The sequence below is a fragment of the Leptinotarsa decemlineata genome, unplaced genomic scaffold, assembly GCF_025532065.1.
Source record: "Leptinotarsa decemlineata unplaced genomic scaffold, Ldec_3_MD MMD2_tig00000026_RagTag_RagTag, whole genome shotgun sequence".
In the NCBI taxonomy this organism is placed as follows: Eukaryota; Metazoa; Arthropoda; class Insecta; order Coleoptera; family Chrysomelidae; genus Leptinotarsa; species Leptinotarsa decemlineata.
Genome location: NW_027412539.1, coordinates 8,745,154 through 8,768,284, shown reverse-complemented (window position 1 = coordinate 8,768,284; position 23,131 = coordinate 8,745,154). Strand labels below are relative to the sequence as shown.

At 34.8% G+C, this 23,131-nt stretch overlaps 1 long non-coding RNA gene across 1 annotated transcript in view; it reads left to right on the top strand.

The window, feature by feature from the left end:
- Positions 1–23,131, top strand: part of LOC111508822 (uncharacterized) — a 200,438-nt gene that overhangs the window by 123,623 nt on the left and 53,684 nt on the right. The window contains exon 2 of the long non-coding RNA XR_012464640.1: positions 6,855–6,873. This is a non-coding gene — a long non-coding RNA (uncharacterized lncRNA). The remainder of the gene's footprint in view (positions 1–6,854; positions 6,874–23,131) is intronic.

Sequence of the window (23,131 nt, the reverse complement as noted above, 5' to 3'; positions counted from 1 at the left end):
TTATTTTTTTTCTTACACACTGTTGAAAATGTTCAATACGTGAAATGCGTGCAACTCAACACAGGCAACAAAGAAATCCCTTTCGGTAAAAACACTTCATTTTGTTGTGATCAGAAAAGTTTCATGTTTCAAGAAAATATGCTTTCATTTCTAATATATATAATTAAAATTGTTATCAATATTCTAGATTCACATTAGTATGTTTGAACTTGTGTAGACTTGCTGTGTATCTTTGAATTTGTGTGGAGTTGCAACCAACATAAATGCAACAAGGCTAATTTCATGAGCGGTTTCTGAATAGAAACAGTTATCCTGATCATATAATTTTTATTAGCGTATATATTGCATTACCAGAAAGTCCTGGACAATCACATTGGACAGGACAACCTCAAGTTCATGACGTACCATATCTGCCGTGAACAAAACACTATCAACAAAGAGTATTATTTTGTATAGAAATGATAAGCAGATTCAGAGTTGATCCAAAGTGTTTAAATTTGATTTTATGAACGGATGAATGAAAGCTCACAAAAATATTCAACATACACCATTTACACTCATCTAAGATTTTTACAAAACGATCTGCCAGCTTTGCTAAAAGAAGTACCTGTAAACTTGTGGAGAAAGTTCCCATTAGATGGTGTTCCATTTGATGGTGTTCAATTAGATGGTGCTTTGCCACATTTTGTTCGCCCTCTTGATTCATATGATAGTTTGGCAACATTCCGAAATCTCCAGGCGATGTACCTATTAGAGCTGGAAGACATTCTGAGCCTTCAATGTAAATGTTTGTTGAATTGCAATATTATGTAAGTTCAAATTGAAGAGGGTATATTTTTAGGGGAGATTAATTTTTGGGCAAGACACGTTTTGGCTATCTAGTATTTCTCTTCTCTAGATCCTCATTAAAAGCATGGCATTCTCATCAACCTAATTGAATTGCTTCAAATACGTGAGTAACAAAACGTTTTGAATATAGTGAAATATGAATTTGCTACAAATTGGAAAGAAAATTTTCACCCCGCAGAGATTCTCCGTCGATAAAATTAGAAACCAAATACTAATCATCAAATCACCTGTAAGACAAATTAAACTTGAAATGATACCTGAGAAGAAACCATATAATAATCACTTCAGACAGATGTTTTGCTTACTGTACGTTAAACCACTAGAAGCTATCTTTCAAGCTCCCAAATACATAGCAACATTCATGCTTCCTTCATGACTTCCGTTATCAATTCAAATCAGTTCTATCTTGCATAATAATTCGCACGAAAATTGCAAAAAATTTAACGAGAGTCTGCAGGGACGAATTCTAAGCCGGCGCTCCATATTTTTCCTACGTTCTCAGAAAACACAAAGAACGAAAATTTTAAATTCCCATTCTCGTTAGAACGTGACCGGCTTTCCTATCGACTTACGTATAAAGTTAACATTCTAAGTGAAGGGGTTGCACAGATGGGAACTGAACGGCAACATACTTCAAAAACAAAAGCACGAAAACAAAGTCCTTATCGGAGGTAAGAAGATGGAAAAGACAGTGGCGTAGGAGAGATATGTTTCCTCCTTTGAAGTTTAGCACGTTCATCTAGAGATTTCGGTCAAAAACTACTTTACAAACAGTTACAATTTGGTAGTAAAAATATTGCTCACGAAGAACTAACGAGGATTGACTGTGTTTGTTAATTGACACCGATTGGAAGATTTTCGAATGTTCCTATCAAAATGTTCTGAAAATGAACTGCGGTTGTATATCGTACACTTCAAATGTTATGTATTCCCTCATGAACTCTAGAGGCATCATATCAGATGATCTAGTGGGCTCTTCCAAGAAACCACAGCCGTCTGTCTATAAGTTTGGATAATTGACAAAACCTACTGAATTTTCAAACTGATGGATGAGAAAGATGAGGTTGCTTTGAAATTAGCCACATTACAATTGTTCAAACTGGTGGATAGGCAAATGTGCTCCCTTAGAATGACCAGCTAGAGAAAAACTTTGAACCACAAAAAAGTGTAATAATGACAGGAGTAGATCCACAATCAATGAGATTCATTACAAAAATGTACAAAAATTATCAAACAACGAACAGTTTTCCATTTGTATCACTCAAAAATAGAAATATTCTGGTAGGTATTTTATTTCCAATTGCCTAAAATGGATTAATATCAGCTTCCATATATTTTGTAAAAGAAATCTAAAAAGATGTAATATTACAATTATTTCCAAATGAAAATTCAGATGGTATTTTCATGGAACAGAAATGGAAAATGTAATATTTTACTCGTTATCAGAGTAAAACTTTAAGATTACTGACAAAAAAAAAATCGGTCAGTGAAACTTTTCACTTGAATAATAGCATCAAATGAACGATTCATTGTTCAGACTGCTCAGACGGTGAAGTAATTGATTGAGAAATGTGACCAATCGATATAGAATCGAATGGAACATATCAGATATTTGGAAATTGACAAAAACGTTCATTTCATTGTTTTATGTTGAGAAACATGGATGAATAATGAACAAACGAGGGAGCTGTATCGGAATAATTCAGGCTAGCTTGTGAAGTTATCCCAGATTTTTTCAAATAGAATTTCATCATATATGGAAAGATGGCCAAACACAATTCTGCCATGGACTAACGTGGTCATTCGACTGATAATCTTTGATTTCTACCGATTTTTTTGACCAACTCCACAAACTCATATACACCTTCATGGAAAATCAATATTTGCTATCGGTCACTCTATAGTAGATGAACTCCTCTTTCTATGGTCATCTCTAAATAAGGGACGTCTCTGGCACAAGATAGTCGAGATTTCGTTTGTGAAGCAGCACAAATATTTTGGGAATATTCAAATAAATTGGTAGCAACTCCTGACGAAATTTATATTCAAATAAGACGCGAAGGGATGTACCTAGTTTATCATATATTCTAAACAGTACAAAGGGAGAGACGTAAGATCAACATTTTCGAAAAATATAATCTGATGAGTTTTTTCAGACTGAAATCATATCAGAGAATTGGGATTAAATTCAAGACCTATTTGCTCATGAATTGAATGGACTTCTGGATACATTTTTTGTTCTTCAATAACCTTCATAACTAATAGAAGAAGCTTTTCACTGAATGCTGTTTCTCATTGGTTCATAAATAAGTGATCATTATGGGTTAAAAAAATTGGGATAGATTTTTCAATAAACCACAATGCTTTACAAATCATTCCGCAATTATACTCCTATATAATTCACCACTTGGATGCCACTTGACTTTTGTCTAACTGAGGAAAGTTCAACTGTCACACACTGTCATACTACCTACTCGTATATTGTTCACTCGACATATCCGACATAGTCCGAATAGAACTATTCTATCAAATTCATGGGACAAGAGGTTCTATTTGCACAGATAGTCGTCAAGCCATTTTAGAGGAAATAAAATGAAGCGAAATGAATGGTAGTGTTTTTGTAGGAGTTATTGATCAACAATATCTGAATTCTTACTAAATTGCCAAGAGTGTGAATATGTGGCTCCCACATATTCACACCCCACCAAATAAACCCAGCTTCTTAACGATGCCGATAAGTTTGTATGGTGAGTGGTCTTTCAGGTCAGATGGTAAAAGTACGGCTCTGCCGAACTCTAAAAACCTGATTCGGTACCCAGCGGGGCAGGCACAAAGTATGTGCTATGCTGTCTCATCATTTTCGTAACAGAGGCGACACACATCGCCCTGCGACAGTCTGAAGTCTCTGCATAATATGATGATTCAGATGACAGTGACTTGTAAGATGGCCTGTTAGAGTTCGTAGTTCATCCCTACTATAGTCCAATAACTGTTTGATATCAAGTTTCGAAGGCTGAATAACGCTTTGGAGTGAGCCAATCCTGGAAGATTCTGCCAAAAGTCCATAAATCTTCTTGTCATCCAAGTGTTCAGTGTTTGTTTGGCAAAATCTGAAGCGATGCCAATGACAGGTTTTAGTCCAACGAAAGCTCTTGCAGGGCCCTCCCTAAGTTTTTTTGTAGTTCACTACTAAATTGTACGTTGTCTACAGCCTAGAATGAAACCTAAAACCTAAACTGATTCCAATGACAGGTTCTGGTCTAATGAAAGCTCTTGCAGCGCCCTCCCTTGCAAGGAAACAGGTTTCTTGGTTGTTCACTACCAAATTGGACATTTCCTAGAGCCTAAAATAATGCCTAGAACGATGCCAATGTGATGTTCTAATCCAAGTGAAGATTTTGCAGCGCACTTCCTTGCAAAGGAGCTGACATTGCTCGGACAAAGCCAAGTGCTTCTAGAGCTGTCTAAAAAACCATAGTAAAAATCAACCAGTAGATCCACTCCCACTACTTTCATCCATAAATTCACAAAGTTCTCGGTGACCTCGTAACGAAGAGCGGAGCCAATTTCGTACTTTTACCATATTAGGCGTGCGCTCATATAAAAACGAAATTTAGTGCTATTATAGAATATTTTGTGGTAAATTACTTATAACCAACTACAAAAACTAAAAACAATAATAACAACAGCGAATAAACTAAACACAATATCAGTTTCCGACTGTTTTATTATAACCAATCCGTTTTTCGTGGTACCGTCAAATCCTTCGATACTACAGCACTGAATGCGTTGGATGAGAATCTCATCCTAAAGGTGGCCCTAAACGATCAATTTGATCAAACGATTGAGTCAATTGATTGACTACAATGAGCCCTTCAATCTTTTGATAAAAACCTTCTTCTCACCAGAAATGGGACCAGTACACACTTGTTGTTCGTTCGCTGCTGGTTAATTTCGGTGAGCAATGGTTTCGAACACGGATTTGGCCTTCCTCTCCTTCACACTGGTTGCCCTCAAACGGAAAAAACAACTGAAAAAAAAAACGACGGTGGTCGAAGTAGTGGTACATGGTGATGATGCAGTTTTCTTGTTCCTGTTGTAATAGTCCTTGCTCTTCACTTTCCATAATTCCGTCAAACAGGTTCCTACACGGTCAATCACGCCTGAGTCAATCGATTGACTCAAGCTTTTGATCAAAATAATTGACCGTCTAGGGCCTCCTTGAGAGCGGTTGAAGGTCCCCGGCAATTTGGGCGGATCACGTGGTAAGATAGCCTACTGGTTGTATTATTCTACTGTGCCTGAATATTTGGACACATGTTTTATGCAAATGTGATGCACTGTATCACAGGAGGCAAATATAACTTATGGTCAGCCAGAGTTATGTGCAGAAGAATGTAGTACCTAACTGAGAACCTGTACAAGTTAATATAGGAAACAAGAATGTTGGCATGGGTTTCATGGAAAATGAGAGGAACAATGAATAAAATTTTAGGAGACTCCGTGAATCTCGAGACTTTCTTACGTTGAATAATTCAAGATATATTTTTAATTCATCCTGTATAATACAAAACAATTCGTCAGAATTTCCTTTCACGATTTCGGTTTCTGCCGAGGCAGAAATTCTGCCATATTAACAGCATTGGTATTCTTTCCGGATTGTTGGCCAGATAAAAAAAATCACGAACGTTCTCCGGCAAGTCGATGTAATCCGGGAAGAAGAAGTTAATCAACCGAAAGATATGGAAGGAATAGTAATGGCATCCGGGCGCGAAGAACTTCTCTAATAATTAACCCCCCGAGCGACGAAAACCTCTATCAGAGGTAACTTCTATGCCATCCACGAAATATTATTAAAGTTGAGCGTGCGAGTGCAGTCATATTTTCCGTCTGATGATCGCGATTCTTGGGAAATGCAATATTCGCTACTTTTATATTTTCGCAAATCTACGCCGCTTCCGCCAGATGGAGTGAACGTTCTTCCGGGAACGGGAATTCTCCACTAAAATATGTAGGTTTTTTTTTATTTTGAATATTTTGCTGCAGGGGGTTTATGGTTCTTCCATATTGATGTTATGTAACACATACATTCGCGAACTATTTCTATGACATGCAATTTTCACAACGTACCATATTTTCATATTTTATTCCGTCCTATATTCAACGCTATTCTCAGTCTTGTTTCGAGATGAACATTTATTTCTAAGCCAGCAACGTTGTATGCTAGATATATGGTTCGTTCTACACTTCCCACTTTTTTGAATAAAGATGGAGAAGGGGAAAGCTAATCCTTTTTCAAAAAAAAAAACAGTATAATTGAATGTTCATATAAAAGTAGTACATAGTTGCTTCTTTTGTGTAATTGAATGTTCAAGTGAAAGTAGTAATTCAAGAATGAAAAGTCGAGCTAAGGACCAACGAGGCCTTACCTTTTTACGTATGATTCCTCACCTTTTAACGTGTGATTCTGAAAGTAACATACATTTACGTTAAAAAGTTTATGTTGAAATTAATTGCTTTCTTGATTCCTCTGGAAGTATTCCCACAGTTTTCTGTGGCAGATGAAAAATAAGAGTCGTTTAATTTTTCAATGATAATCAATACAAAAGAAAAAGGTATTCAGTACAATTTTTCTTGTGTTGCTCCGAACGATCGGTATCAAATTGTTCTTGCAAGGATGTCTAGAACTATAGATTCTTCAATTTCCATATCAATCATAGGCATTAAAAATATAAACCCATAGTTTGAATATTTGTCTGAACTTTGCCTGCTACGAGTGTTCAAATTGTTCTCACATAATACTAATTTTTTCGATTTGCTGAAATAATTTAAAATATTGAAATAGTCACAATTGTTGAACCAAACGAAATTTAATAGCAGTGTTTCATTGGCATTCAAATACACGCATTATTTGAATAACGTCAAATGCATTTGAGTGCATTAATTTCAACAATGAACTGAATAGTATCCAAAAATAATATTAAAATTGTTATCTTCTTTTACAGAATACCGCTGAAACAATGGGTAAGTGATTGAGCAAACGACAGCATATTTTCTGTGTAGTCATCGAATCAGAATCGTCTGCGCTTCATTATACAGAGTGAGCCATCGAAAACTTGACATGGAGGTTTTGGGTGCTAATCTTGCAAATCCCCATATATAGCGTCGTCACTTCCATCCTGGAGCAGAGGGGTGAACAACCCTTGGAATTTTAATAGGGAACTGGGGGCGAGTCGCACATCGTTTGAAAGATCTTAGAATTATCTAAACACCGGTGTCCTTTTTTTCAATCTGGACAAACCATATTAAATTTAGAAATGAAGTTATTTACTTTATTCTCATGTTAGCATATGCTCCAAATGGGCCCCTCCAGATTCCATGCCATAATAGATATTCTGCTGGATATGTAGAGCATTTCTGCAGTGATTTGGCGACATTCATTTGTGATTCGTTGCCGTGAATCTTCGAGTGACGCAGGAGTACAGTGAGTTCTCTTTTCAAATGACCCCACAGTAAGAAATCAAAAGGCAAAAGGTCTGGTGATCGTGGTGGCCATTTGATAGTGCCCCACCTTCCAATCCAGTGATCCGGAAAAGTCTGATCTACATACTGCCGAACAGGCAGAGCATAGTGCGGAGGAGCCCCATCTTGTTGAAATATTAACAGATCCTCCCAATAATTGTGGTCATTTTCAATAATATCAGTGAGAAGGGGATCAATAATACCTTCCAGAAGCTCCAAATACATTTGTCAGGTTAAATTGCCTTCTAAAAACAATGGGCCAAAAATACGGTCACCGAAAATTCCAGCCCAGACATTTAATTTTTGTTGACGTTGAGTATGCATTTCATGAAAAATGAAGCTCAACATGGCCTCATTTGTTACTGGTGGTTCTATTTGCCGTTTTTTATTTGCTACAGATCCAGCTGCGCGAAATTTTGCAATTAAATCGAAAACATACTATCGCGACACATTTTTTCCATGTTGTTGATTGAACAGTCTATTCATAGTATAGTTCAATCAACTCACCCTCTCTGCAGTTGTATAAACCGTTGTTTCTTTAGCAACACTTAACGGCACTCAATACTAATAATAATGCAGATATCACTTTTAACAAAAAAAGGAGAAATAGAAACAGCATTTTTAACCATTTCTCAATTGTAATAGTCCTCTTATCAGAGAAGAACTGAAAAATTAACAAAAAAAGTAGCGTAAGAAACAAATGAAAGAGTTCCAAAGGCATTCCAAGTAAGCAGTGGCATACAACACTTTGTTGCTATTAACCATATTGAAAAAGTTAATTATCGGAAATAACTCTTTTGAATACGTCCAAGATTTAAAAAATTCACACCATTGTTTAGAGAATTCCAAGATTTTTCAAACTATGTGTGACTCGCCCCCTATTCCCTATTGAAATTCCAAGGGTTGTTCACCCAGGCGCTCCGGGGTTGAAGTAACGACGCTGTAAATGGGGAAAAAAACTGTCCTCCCAATAAAAATCGATCTGAATGAACGTTTTTCCGGATTTGCAAGATTAGTACCCAAAAGCTCCATCTCAAGTTTTCGATGGCCCACCCTGTATATGAAAAATAATCAATCCTACACTGAATAACATTTCTGTGGGAAAGTTTCAATAATTGTTTTTCCGATGCAATAAATCATTCAACTAAACATTCGTAATACGTATCAGTTAGTCTAACCATTTTAAAAATTCACATCAATGACAATATCTTGGTCTTTTGAAATATCAAGGCTATAACAAGCCGATTTTCAAGTCAATCAAATATCTGAAGATTGGTTTGCCAAAAAAGTTTCGAATTTTTTTTCCGGGAAGAGGTATTTTGGGAGAGATGATAAACGTAATTTAATTCAACGTTTGTTTGAAGGTGATTGACAATGTTTCGTGACGAATTTCACTAGTTCGGACTTCCATTGTCTACTATATGAAATCATTTGAAATCCCTGAAACAAGTAAAAAAGAATAATTAAAAAAGAATAGTTGAAAATAACAATTATATTAAGCAACAATAAACCTGAAATGAAATGATAGTGAAGTAACCTACAAGTAAAAATATAATAATTGAATAAATAAAAATTGAAGGAATGCAAAAAGAAAATAATACAAAATAAAAAAGTGTAGAGATTCCAAGTCACGTTAGTTCACGACGTTTCGATTGTTGGTATCTACAATCGTCTTCGGGTGATGACTGGACTGATTCCTCCGAGAGATGACTATTTTATAGGTCGTTGAAATACTTTCACTTTCTCTACTTTCCATTTTCCGCTTCACTGATTCCGTGAGAGATGACCGATTTGGCGGGAGTTGGTCATTTTCCGTTTGATGATGGGTTTCCATATGTTTCGTATTTCTACGCTGGCCTGGCTGAATACGTTGTTGGACAACATGTATGCGGCTTCCTTAAATTTTCTCCTGAACCAATGTTCCTCTCTGTGCAAGATCTCAGCTTGGGACCACTCGATGTTGTGTTGATGGGTCCAAACATGGTCTGCTATTCCTGATTTGCTGGTTTCTCCTCGCTGTGTGTGCTTCTTGTGCTCGGCAATGCGAACATTCAATGGCCTCTTAGTTTCACCAATATAGGATTTTCCGCACTCACAGGGTATCCGGTAAATGCAATTCTTGGAATCGCAGTCCGCGTTTGGGGGCCTGGTTTTCGTGAGGCTGCTACGGATAGTGTTACCGGATCTGAAACAGGTTCTAATGTTGTACTTGGAACCAATTCTTCTTATCCTCTCCGATAATCCTCTGATGTAGGGAAGTGCAAGCACTGGTTGTGACGGCTTCTCTTCCTTGCGAGGCTCCTGCTGTCTTTTAGCCAAAGTCTTTTCTACCATCGCTTTGGAGTATCCATTCCGCTGAAGATCGTTTTTGATGATGTCCTGTTTCAGATCCGGTTAACACTATCCGTAGCAGCCTCACGAAAACCAGGCCCCCAAACGCGGACTGCGATTCCAAGAATTGCATTCACCGGATACCCTGTGAGTGCGGAAAATCCTATATTGGTGAAACTAAGAGGCCATTGAATGTTCGCATTGCCGAGCACAAGAAGCACACACAGCGAGGAGAAACCAGCAAATCAGGAATAGCAGACCATGTTTGGACCCATCAACACAACATCGAGTGGTCCCAAGCTGAGATCTTGCACAGAGAGGAACATTGGTTCAGGAGAAAATTTAAGGAAGCCGCATACATGTTGTCCAACAACGTATTCAGCCAGGCCAGCGTAGATATACGAAACAAATGGAAACCCATCATCAAACGGAAAATGACCAACTCCCGCCAAATCGGTCATCTCTCACGGAATCAGTGAAGCGGAAAATGGGAAGTAGAGAAAGTGAAAGTATTTCAACGACCTATAAAATAGTCATCTCTCGGAGGAATCAGTCCAGTCATCACCCGAAGACGATTGTAGATACCAACAATCAAAACGTCGTGAACTAACGTGACTTGGAATCTCTACACTTTTTTATTTTGTTTTATTTTCTTTTTGCATTCCTTTAATTTTTATTTATTCAATTATTATATTTTTACTTGTAGGTTACTTCACTATCATTTCATTTCAGGTTTATTGTTGCTTAATATAATTGTTATTTTCAACTATTCTTTTTTAATTATTCTTTTTTACTTGTTTCAGGGATTTCAAATCATTTTATATAGTAGACAATGGAAGTCCGAACTAGTGAAATTCGTAATTTAATTCACATTACCACCTCGAACATTGATATATTTGAAAAGCGATAAAACATAAGTAGCCATATCAGCATATAACTACGAAATTAATAACTTTTTCTCTATAGAGTTCTATATGGAATTTTTTTTGTGAACTTTTCCTGATCTGCTTTCGTCACGAATCCAGAAATAATCTGTATAAACACATTTGAGACTGAAGGTATCTATCAAAACATACCCTTGGTTTCTGCAACTAACAATACACACCAAACACAAGTCTCAAGGTCACTTTGTTTGTTTGGATACGTTTCTACACCATCACCTCCATTAGCTTAAATTCATCGAAGAAAATGTATGTCGTGAACATCCAGTGTTTTCAAGTTCATTCAACTATTTCATTCATTCGGTTTTCGTTCGATATCTCAATTTATATTCAATCAACGCATCAATCTGTGATTATTCCGTTTTTACCATAAAATCGGGAACTTACGCGTGTGTTCGCATCTTAATTCAAACGTAACACTGACATAATGCGTAATCGCGAAAAGTTATTGCGATTATCCACTGAATTGATGAGTGAGCTATCAACTTAACTTAAGCAATTTACATTATTCATTATAAATATTTAATGAAATGCGAATATACCCAGCTGTTGTTTAAAAATTACATTGGAGAAATCCACTCCATTAACCTGTTTCGAGAAAGTAATATTTGAATACTAAATTACGGCATAACATGCTGAAATATTCAAATGATCCAAATTATTATCACATTATTTCAAGAATTTTGATGAGCATAGAACAACGGTTTATTCGAAAATAAGGGCTAGCTAGTATCATTTTGATATTACAGATTTGAATACTGTATGAGCCATAGTGAAATATAAAGAAATTCGTCTCGTTTTGAATGATTTTTTTGCAAGAGTATATATGGCTACTGTGGAATAAATAGAACTCTCTGAAACTGTACCTCACGTAAACAAAACATTTCAGTTGACCCCAAATAAATCTAAATAATTAATATCGGAACGTCTAGGTGGCTGTAGTTGTGTCCCTAGGCGCCGAATCCAAAGTTGAATGAACATAAATTGCATTCAACTACCTCTGTAAAGGTATGGCAGCACGATATTATATGAGAATATTGAACGAAGAACTACATTCCGTATCTCACCAACTATCACTGCACACAAATATACAATACTTAATTATCATATTTGGCAAATCCAGACAAGGCTGTCACATTTCTGAAACAGGAGCTGAATCACCAGGAATGAAACATTTGAATTGGTCTATAATCAAACAGAATAATCCTCATATCGACTCCTCTCACAAGGGTATCAACAAAAAAATGAAAGATTTGTCCAGCAGAGAAAATTTTATCAGTATCGGTTGACTGTAAGGAAAATTAAGATAAAAGTCACTTCAAGTGGGTATCGAGTCTTTAAATTTAAACTTTAGAAGTGAGATATTTCAGACAAAATAATTCGAGATCAAATATCAGGTGGGTACAACCTAATTGATTCAAATATGTAATTCAAAGAAGTCATATGTAACAAATTTGTGAATGAACCATAAGAAAGTAAGGCCTGCATGGATAAATTGAGTATGGGTACTAATTCAAATACTACAAAACTGCTTGCCAATCCAGATCCTTCTTCGGTAGCTAAAGCTATTAATCAAAACTTTACAAAATCCACAATTCCACCACTGACACAAGCGGATGGTTCGATTGAAACAACAGCCATAGGAAAAGCAAATTAGTCTTTTATTTTAAAAATAACCGCATCAACCGCGAAGAGTTATTAGCGGAGGAACAATTAGGTATAATTATATTTTATGTAATCTGTTTTACCGTAATATATGAATAGATTTCAAAAAGGTTACTGAAGAGTTCAAGTTCACCACGTCTAGGGCAGAATTGAGATCACTGGGGAAGTCTTGCTTCTTGTATTTCATATTCAAAAACTGGGCACTCCAGGATAATGTGTTTCACACCACAACTATCACACTCCGCAGCATATTCTTTCTTCATAAGGTGTTGGTGTGTTAGTCTTGTGTGTCCGATTCTGTGGCGAGTAAGAATGACTTGATGTATTCGTTGGGCTGATTGGTAGTTCTGGAAGCGCATGCCAGGATTTATCTCACGTAATTTATTTACATCTTTCTTTCCAAGTGTTTGTTATTGGTTTCTTTATGATTTTGAAGTAATCTGAGTGGAAAATTCGTTCAAACATTGTTGCGAAAGGAGTAACTGTAACATTGCGAGCGACTGCATCGGCTTTCTCATTGCCTCTGATTCCAGTATGGAAAGGTATCCATATTAGTTTATCCTTTCCTTTATAACTAGCTGAAGAATTTGCGTCCCACTCCACAGTCAATTGTCTGGGAAAGGTACAACTCACTATTACCACACTAGAATCCACAATGCCGGAAATTACTTTTTGACAACGTCTAGTCAGGTGAATTTTTAAACAGCTCAATATCAACAAGGCGTCTGGTCCTTATGGAGTGCCCGTCATCGTACTTAAAAAGTATGCAAATGAACTCGCACTTTGCGGATTTTTCAACCTATCTTACAAGAAATGATTTTCTTCTTCTGGTAGGAATATTGCTCGTGTTGAGCCTATTCTTAAAATGGACAAGAAAAATCTTCCAAATAACTATAGACTAGTCGCTTCGCTTTTAGTGATATCAAAAATTATGGAAAAAGCCGTAAACCAGCACATCCTCAAATATTTGGAAGGCTTCAACATCTTGAGAGATCATCAATATGGCTTTCGGAAACAAAGATCAACAGGCGACCTTCTATCGTATGTCACCCATATTTGGAATAACGCAATCGAGAAAGCTGTAGCGCTTGATATTTCTAAAACGTTTGACCGTGTGTGTCATGACGATTTTCTGGCCAAACTTCGAAGGTAGGGCTTGTCGGATAATTTTTGTGTATGGCTCTTCAGCTTCCTGAAACAACGTTCCCTGCAAGTGGCTATCGACGGATATCCCTCGAATACTTTTACCATCAACGCTGGTGTTCCCCAGGGATCTATATTGCCTCCGAGACTATTTTTATTGTATATCAACGATTTATTGTAAAAAACAAAGAATCCTATATGTTGCTTTGCTGACGAAAGCACACTTGTCTCATTACATTTGGATTCCATGACATCGACATTATCAGATAATTTCGAATTATTTACTTAGAAAATTTTTCGTTTTTCTGACAAAATTTATGAACAAATTGAATAAATTGAATAAAAATCGAGGCAGAAATTGCCCTTCCAACCTGTAGATTTTTCGCATTTTTTGAATATTCAATTGAGTTGTGCAATGGAAAAATATGATGAAATTGAAATATTCACTTGAAGAAGATGCTTATTTTCAGATAATGAAAATTCAGTAAATAATCTAGGAACACATTTTGTTGAACAAAAAAGTTATCTTTATCAACAAAGGGTTATGAGAAGAATTTAATTGGGAATGTATCCAAGCATGGTCGGTCGGTAGCCGGGCGGTTCGAGGTGGGTGCTTTGTTCACCAACTCAAATCGACCGCTGTGTTGGTCGGTGGTTCAAGCCCCAGGCCGAGCGATCGATTTTCACTTGCTATCGTCCAACCCGTGTTAAGAATCACACGTTAAAAGGTAAAACCTCGTGAATCCTTAGCTCGCACAAATTTCGACTTCTGAGGATTGTCGTTCGTAGGAATCTCAGCTGGTTAACGAAAAAAACATATTTAAAGGAATTCACTTCATTGTAACACTATGACATTGAAATTCTCTATCATTTCTAAATACAATTTCCTCTAATATAGTATTTGTCAAAAAGTGTAACGAGTTCACATATATTTCACATATTTTCTGAAGAGTTTGACTCTAGGCGCTATCCAAACTTTTTCAGATTGAATTGAAAAGAGGCCATTTTTACAGAGTGTGATTTTTGGGAAAACGCATTTTAGTTTTCCATCATCAAATAAAAAAATTTGGAAAACTTCCAGGGAATAGATGAAAGAAATCAACTAAAAATTGAATGTGTTAATCATGCACAGAAATTTGTTTCAAATACAAAGTGGAAGAAAAAACCCATTCGCAACAACTACTTTCAAATGAACATTATTGAATTACCTACATAAAAATCACTTCTTTCTATTTAGTTTATACCATAAATATTCGTTATGGAACTGTAACATATATTATCGTCTGAACGCTACACAACGTAATATAGGAAAGAGTATTGATATGAAATTTTACTTACATGGAACACTATCATCTTTAATAGTATACGTATCAAAACTTAGACTTGAAAACATTCCTCTTCAACTCCTCATCAGCACATTTTTGAACATTTAGAAACAAAAACACACGTTTCTCGTATAAAATTACGACTTCACGTCACTGAAACGGCAGTTCTGCACTTTTTGCGAACTAAATAAAAAAACAATTATTTTCGTGTAATTCAATGTTCATATGGAAAGGCAGTTGTTTTATATGAAAGTAGTTGTTTCGGGAGAGCTCTATTTTCCAGTTGATATTTGAAAGAAACTTCTTCCTCGTGATCTACACATTTTTGCAAAGAGTTTATTCTAACTTTATTTTTTCTTCACTTCGAAGTTCCCACATTTTAAATTTTTTTGGTTAATTCTCTAGATATTGTCAGAATAATCCTCGCCCAGTAAATTTCCATAACTTATATTTCTAATGTACCAAAACGCTGATATTCATATTTGTTTGTACCTATATAATATGTATGAAGATCAATCTACAATATCTAAATTCTCATCAAAATGTCAACTTTTGTCAATTGATATAGAAAATTCCTTTGCTTGTTTAGATCCTTAGAATTTATGTCCAATATAATGTGCTTCACTTCGTCACCTTTCTCACTATTTATAATCAAAAACCAAAGAATAATGGTAAAAATATATAGCCACTCTAAAACTTATCAGATGTCTTTTTGAAAAGCACTCTGCATATAGTCTGTATACATGTCTGATCTGTCTAAAACAGATCGATATCACAGCACCCTGTAGCAGCTGTAGGCAGAATAATATATACACCAGTTCGGTCATTTTAAGGCCATCTATCGAAAAACCCCTGGACTAATGACGAACCGTTACACAACACTCATACCTGTTGATTTCAGAATATTATGCCATGTAAAAACATCGGCCTAGGCTCCAGCAAGCAGCCCATGCCCTAAATGCTCCTATAAATTATTTGTCTGGGGTCTGGTTGATGTGATACTTGCGGCTGTGTGCTAATAACACGAAATTTTATAGAGGTGCAGAGGTGGTGTTTGAATGATTGCGGTACAACATAATCAGACATATGGACTGCTTGGTTGAAGAAACTTTTCTCATTCAATAAATTGAAGTTTAAAACAACATTGTTCACAGATTTGTGATTACAGATTTGTTTGTCTATACAGGGGCAAATGTTTTTGAACTCCAATTACTTGAACTTCAATAGCCCCTTTCGTCATTAAGTTTTCCGTGTTACAATATTTGAAAAGTTCTGACTATTCTCTCAACGAAGTAACTGAAAAATAAAAAATATAACCCTTTCTATTTAAATAAGAGCATATTTTAAATTCAAATGGGAATACCTCGCACTGAAGTGAAGATACCAAAAAATGACCAAACCAGTCCTGAGACAAAAGTCGGAGGGTCAAAATATCAACTTTGATACTTCCTCCCCCTCTTCCATTAGCTCCCACTTCGAATGTTTGACTAGCCATCCTCCAAGTGTGACTATATTTGGAAAGATCTTCAGAAATACTTTTGGTTGATCTAATATTAGCTCGTAGTTAATTGAAAAACCTTTCAAAGTAACAAAAAAAAAATAGACGCGGTGTTTTGGAAAAGCGGGACTGATGAGAGCCAAACCATACAATTTGTAACATTCCTGGGAACACATATGTAAAACCTTTTTAGGCAACTGAGGGAAGTACCTACATATTGAAGAGCTGCTTCAAAGTAAGGTTCGGCTGAGAATAATTACAAAATAACATTTTTGACACTGTTCATATAGAGGTGAATACGAGTATATGGATGTATCATAAAGACCTCAGCTGCAAACAATGCACCAAAAAGTCAGAACCCAACCCAAGTTGAGAAGAATACGATAAACATATTTCAACTAGTACAGGAGAATACATTGTTGGAAGATCGGAAAAGAAACAAGAATCACATGAGGTAATATTTCGCAGTATATGCTCAATAAAGCTATCAATTCAGCTTCGCACTCAGGGCACTGAGGAATCCAAAAGTGACATCGAGACTTGACTGAAAATGCTGCGAAGAACTGAAGAACTGAATAACTCTTTACTGGGTGACTGTTCTTAGGAACGATAAGAAACATAAAGAACACACACGTAAAACATTCATAACCGATTTTGAAAGAGTTGTACATCATCAAAATGATTACCTACATTCTCCAACAAAAAATAGAGCTCATTTGAAATTATTTTCTTACATTCGCGAATGTTTTGCATTTATGTAACAATGAGATGGAGTTGGTGAAGAAATTGAAGAAGTTTTACTGAACTTGTCTAGAAGAAATGATCTCTCTTTGTTCCACTGAGTGCTGAGTGCTAAGCTGGGTTACCTAAATTTCAGATAAACAGCTGTTGATTGATAAAATTTCGCTAACCTACTCATTAATTACAGTTATGCCAATATCCTATCAGTGTCATATTTGTCGAATTTCAAACTCCCACTCTTTTCATTTTAGTTTGCTTTCCATGCTACTATTTTGCTGAATGTTACTCTAGAGTCATCCACAGCTTAGAAATCAAGAACCTGAGCCCTGTCTATGAACATATATGAGAAAAGGAGAGATCTCTCAAACTCTCCTGTGTTCGTCAGAAGTTGTAGTCATCAGTAACGATGAGATGATCTACTTTTCTTTATTCTAGAAGTTTCAAAGTGTGTCCACGATCTCAAATGAAGCCATATAACCTGCCAATCTGATAAAATATGGAATGGTCCCCGAAATCCAATTCAATAATGAAGACAACATGTGCTTTCAAAGACAATTGCAGAAACAGACTAGTTGAAACCTTAGCTACATGCACTCTCATGTGTCTATTGGTATGTCATAGTAATAATTTCGAAACACGGTACAAGTTTTTCACGATTTGACATGAAATGTCGACAGATGGCAGCAACCGTTCAAGTTTCCGAGTATTCCTAAGACGCCTTCGATCAATACAAGTGTCGCACGTTGTTTTGATGTTGGCCTCCAAAACGAAGAAAGAGACTTTTTAACATTCATTCCAGCCGGCAAAGAAAAACAAATCGATTGAATATCTTAATTGAAAATGATTTATTGTGAGCGATACTAGTTAATTAAAAAAAGATAAATATTTTCATGGCAACGCTTTGTGGTTTTATCTCAATTCCCATTATTTATCACATCGAAAATGAAAATAATGAAATGTTAACATTGAACCTACGATAACATAGACCTCATAATCATGTACAAGTGTTGAAAAATGATGTAGTTGTTTAAATACCAATGATAAAAATGAAAATTTTCTCTTAAGAATGAAAATACAAAATATATGATGGAGGTTTATATTGTCTTGTTTTTGAGTTATACTATGTATTCCTTATAAACTGTTACTTGATGAAAATCAATACCACAAATCACGATAACTGTGTGCGTGAGCGATGAGTTCAAATGGCGTTGGTATAACCAATTTGCGAGTATATTTTAACATGTAAAATTTCTACAATATTTCAATATTTTCAAGATGCATAATACACAGATACAAAAAACAGTGACTTTTTTAATTGAACTTGCATTTCAAACTATTCCACAATGCATTTCATGCAATAGTAATTACAGAACTTGATTAGAGTAAATAATGATTAGTTATAGATGAACAGGTAGATTTTGAGTAACATTTACATTATTTACAATAGAATTTCAATTCTAGGCAAGCATATGAACTTCAAGAAAAACAATAAGTGGTTAATAATGATAATGATCAATTAATTCTCAGTAAATTACCAATCAAATTTAAATAAACTTTCAAAACGGCTGCTTGAATTATTTTGAATTATTTCACAATGGAAACCTTTGAAAGATATTTCAGATGAATCCAGATGTGAAAAGATTGACATGTTTAACACCCAATCCTTTCCAATAATTTTAGGATTGCTTTGTTTTCCGGTCCCTTTCCTATTTAGTTAGTTTTGGCCCCGTAGAAGGTGGTATTAACAAGGTTTCGCCTTCTGACATTCAATTTCTGACTTGGAATGTTATTATTCCTGCCTACATGTTTTTCAATTACAATCAGGTCGAATTCCTAACATAAAAATGTATATGAAACAATTCAACTTACTAAATACTGTAAAATCTTTCGTTATATTAATCTAGGAGACATCGTGATGCTATCACGATGCAATAAAAATACGCACGATGCCATCTTTTCGTTTCTTTATGATATTTACTCAAAGTTTAATTCTGGTAGTGTAGCAGCTGCGATCTTTTGTGATCTTTCTAAGGCGTTTGTTTGCGTTGATCATAAGATCTTGCTATGGAAAATTCACCAATACAGCTGCAGAGAAATGACGCTCAAATGGTTTGAATGTTACCTTTCAGGAAAGATTCAAATGACAAGAAAAACAGGGCTTTCAAAAAAAAAATAGGAAATTTTGTGTGGTGATCCACAAGGATCCGTTTTGGGACCCATCTTATTCTTATTAAATGTCAATGACATTGCAAATTTGACCATTTCTGGAAATTTCACTCTTTTCGCTGATGACACGACGATATTGTGGAACAACAAAAACTCAAATAAATTACACAATGCAATATCTACTGATATGAAAAAATCACGGAGTGGTGTGATGCTGATTTGTATCCATCAATATCACTAAAACAAACATTTTATCATTTAGATGTGCTCTTGATGACCTGTCATTTGGTGATAACTTAATGATCAAGAACGGGACTCAATCTAAATTTCTAGGTATTCGCATTGACAACAAGCTCAAATTTATTGAGCATATCAAACAACTTAAAAGTAAAATTTGTTCTGGATGTTATGCAGTGAGAGTAACTTCAATAAATTTGGGAATCAAAACTGTCAGAACGGTTTATGGAGGCCCTCGTTGAATCCCACCTACGTTATGGAATACCGTTTTGGGGAGTATGCAATTCATCAGCACTTCTGTCTGAATTAGTACTGCAGAAACAGGCTATCAGGTATATGTGTAAGAATAAACCTCGTGATTCATGCAGACACAAATTCACTGAGCAAAAAATATTTCAACAGTGATTGCTTTGTTCATTTTTGAAAAAGTTTGCTTCATTTACAAAAATATGTCCCTATTTGAGGCTTCATGGAATTCTTATAGCACCCGTTCCACCGCGTTGAAATTGCCAATTCCTTTATCAAATTTGGTCAGGAATTCTATTTATTATAATAGGGTTAAGATGTTTAATCACTTGCCCTCAGAAGACTAGCAAATTTGACCAACACAATATTTAGAATATGAGTTAAAACATTTTTGCAAATGTTTGTTTGGCTGGTGCAATGGGTGTGTTATATATATATATATATATATATATATACAGGGCTATTCAAATTCGTTTCTGTACATGTGGATCTCATGAAAGATAAGAGATAGAGTGTGGCAAAGTTGCGTATTTTAGAGACCTATTCAATGATGTAAAAAAATCAAATATAGCTCTTTTGGTTCTGGAGATATACAGGAAAAACCAAAAATTCCCAAATTATTTTTTTGCCTATATGATTTTTTTGTTTTTCCTGTATATCTTCAGAATCAAAAGAGCTATATTCGATTTTTTTACATCATTGAATAGGTCTCTAAAATACGCAACTTTGCCACACTCTATCTCTTATCGTTTACGAGATCCCCATGTACAGAAACGAATTTGAAAAGATACCTATTCTAGGAATATACATATATATATATATATATATATATATATATATATATATATATATATATATATATATATACCGGGTGTCCCACATTTTATGTGACAGGCAATATCCGGTTTGTTGAAGGAGATACACAAAAATGTTTCATACAAAAGTTTTAGGAGTTCATGAGAGCTATATTTTGATATAATTTCTCAAGAATTTTAATATTATATTCAACTGATATCGATATCGTATCGTAGAGGTGAGAATAATGGTTTGTATTCAGTAGTAGTCTAGTTCAATTTAATAAAAGATATAGACTGGATTCGTGTACGAGTAAATAAGTTTTTTTGAAACTTTATATTTAAGGAAAAGTGCAATAACTCAACAACGCCGTAATCGAATTTCAAAAACCAAACATGAAATGATATCAGAATTTAACGTAGCATTTGAATATGTAATGATATACAGAGCGTTCTATTTTAAAAAATGGAATTTTGGTCTGTAGCACCTACACCAAATACCCTGTATATTTAAAAATTATATCAAAATATAGCTCTCATGAACTCCTAAAACTTTTGTATGAAACATTTTTGTGTATCTCCTTCAACAATATTGCCTGTCACATAAAATGTGGGACACCCGGTATATATATATATATATATATATATATATATATATATATATATATATATATATATATATATATACAGAGATATAGATATTATTGAGCGTGTGAGGAAATTCGTGGACATGACACTCAAGAAATATGAGTGTCATGTCCACGACGAATTTCCTTCTTTTGATATATATATATATATATATATATATATATATATATATATATATATATATATATATATAATGATGAAACACCTGTAATCATTAAGGCTCTACTTAAACTGCAGTAGTGTCAAACTTTATTTTTTTGTAGATGTTATTAGATTCACATTTTATATTTCTATACTTACATATGTAGGTATGTAGTTTTCAAAAGCTTTGTCCACAAGATTTATTCTTAATGACAATAAAGTATATTTTTATATCACAGCCAGTGGAGAAATGAAATTCTTAAAATCAATGTCATCATTCATAAACAGATTATAAAAAGTGGACTCGGAAAACCTTCATTTGTGAAGTTTATTTGGGAAATGAGAAGCTGAAACATTTTGCAAGTATCAAAGTATGAACTTTGTGGTAAATATATTGTCTAAAATTTGAATGCCTCTTCTATTCTTGATAAAATAATGACCTATTTCCATGTGGAGTATTTTCTAATGAATCTTCTAATAATTTCCTTAGATGAAGCTCGCGACCTTTTGGCAAAACGGTGAATTCAAGCGAACGACTTTTCATTATCGTTGCAACTACCTATACCTACCTCATTGTTTTCTCGTTGTATGAAACAAACTGCCGTTTCATGCAAATCAGATGCATTATCAAGCGTAAGAACTTAAGATCGGAGTCAAATAAGGGACTAGATAAGTTTATCGATTGAACATTGTCTTCTCCTTGCTACATATAAATAGCTCATTTACCAGCTGGCAATGATGGAAAAGTTTGCTGCCAATAAGGAAATGAACAATTAGCGGAATTTTCGGATATTACTTTGATGTTTTCGAGCATACGTCTACATATAAATTGCTAATTTTGTCTAAATTAATTGCCCGAGGACGCATACAATATCCGGCGTTTTTCATTCTTCATTCGACTTATCTCTAATCTAAAAGTCGAAACAGAAATTAATTTAAAATATAAGGTGATATTTGTTGGTGCTCGTTTTGAGTGTTGCTTTTGAAAAATAGAATAGGTCTATAGAGAAAATTAAACTTTGATTGAGAATTACAAGGGAAGACAATGGTCATATTTTTAACCAACAACGAATAAATACAAGTTATTGACTGATTAAACTCTTCAGAGATTCAATATGTATATGGGAATGGATTTTTTTCTACATTTGCTAGCAAAAACGCCAATAAGCACACGACGTAAAAAGTATGGCCTATACTTGATATTTAATTCATACACTGATATCTCTACCAGGATAACATTAACTAATCCTGGATCGATGGTTTACCGTAGCCTATATAGTTACTATTCACCTTATTTCCATTTTCTACTTTCAGTGTGTCAAAATGTTTAGTTCTGTCAAAAGTACTCATTATTGTGTAGAAAATGGAGTGTACTCCTCTCGAAGTTGAAGAAAAAGTCAGAAATTTATCGCTAGATTTTTCACCACAGATAACCAAATATAAGTATGAGGCAGCATAAGAAAAGTCACAGCAGTGGCGTTGATACATCCACTTTGAAGAATTATCGAATAAATATAAGGAATCCATATATACTCTTGTTTCAATTTTCGAAGATTGAACCTACTCAAAACATTAAACATAATAATATTATTGTCGACTAAGTATATGAAATTACAATTTTTTCTCCAGCCAAAATCAAAAAATAAAAAATTGTAACCGAGAAAGACTTTCCGAATTTAGCAATACGGCGCTGGACAAGAAATTCCGAAAAGTAATGCTAATGAACGAAATAAAACCGTAGAATTTTCAGAAGTAGGCCTTAACAATTATAGAATATACGAATACGAATATACGAAGTCAATTCGAATGGCATAAAAACTAAATACCTAATTACATCAACAGATTCTTTGTATAGCATAGGCGGAGCGTTATAATTTTTTTGTC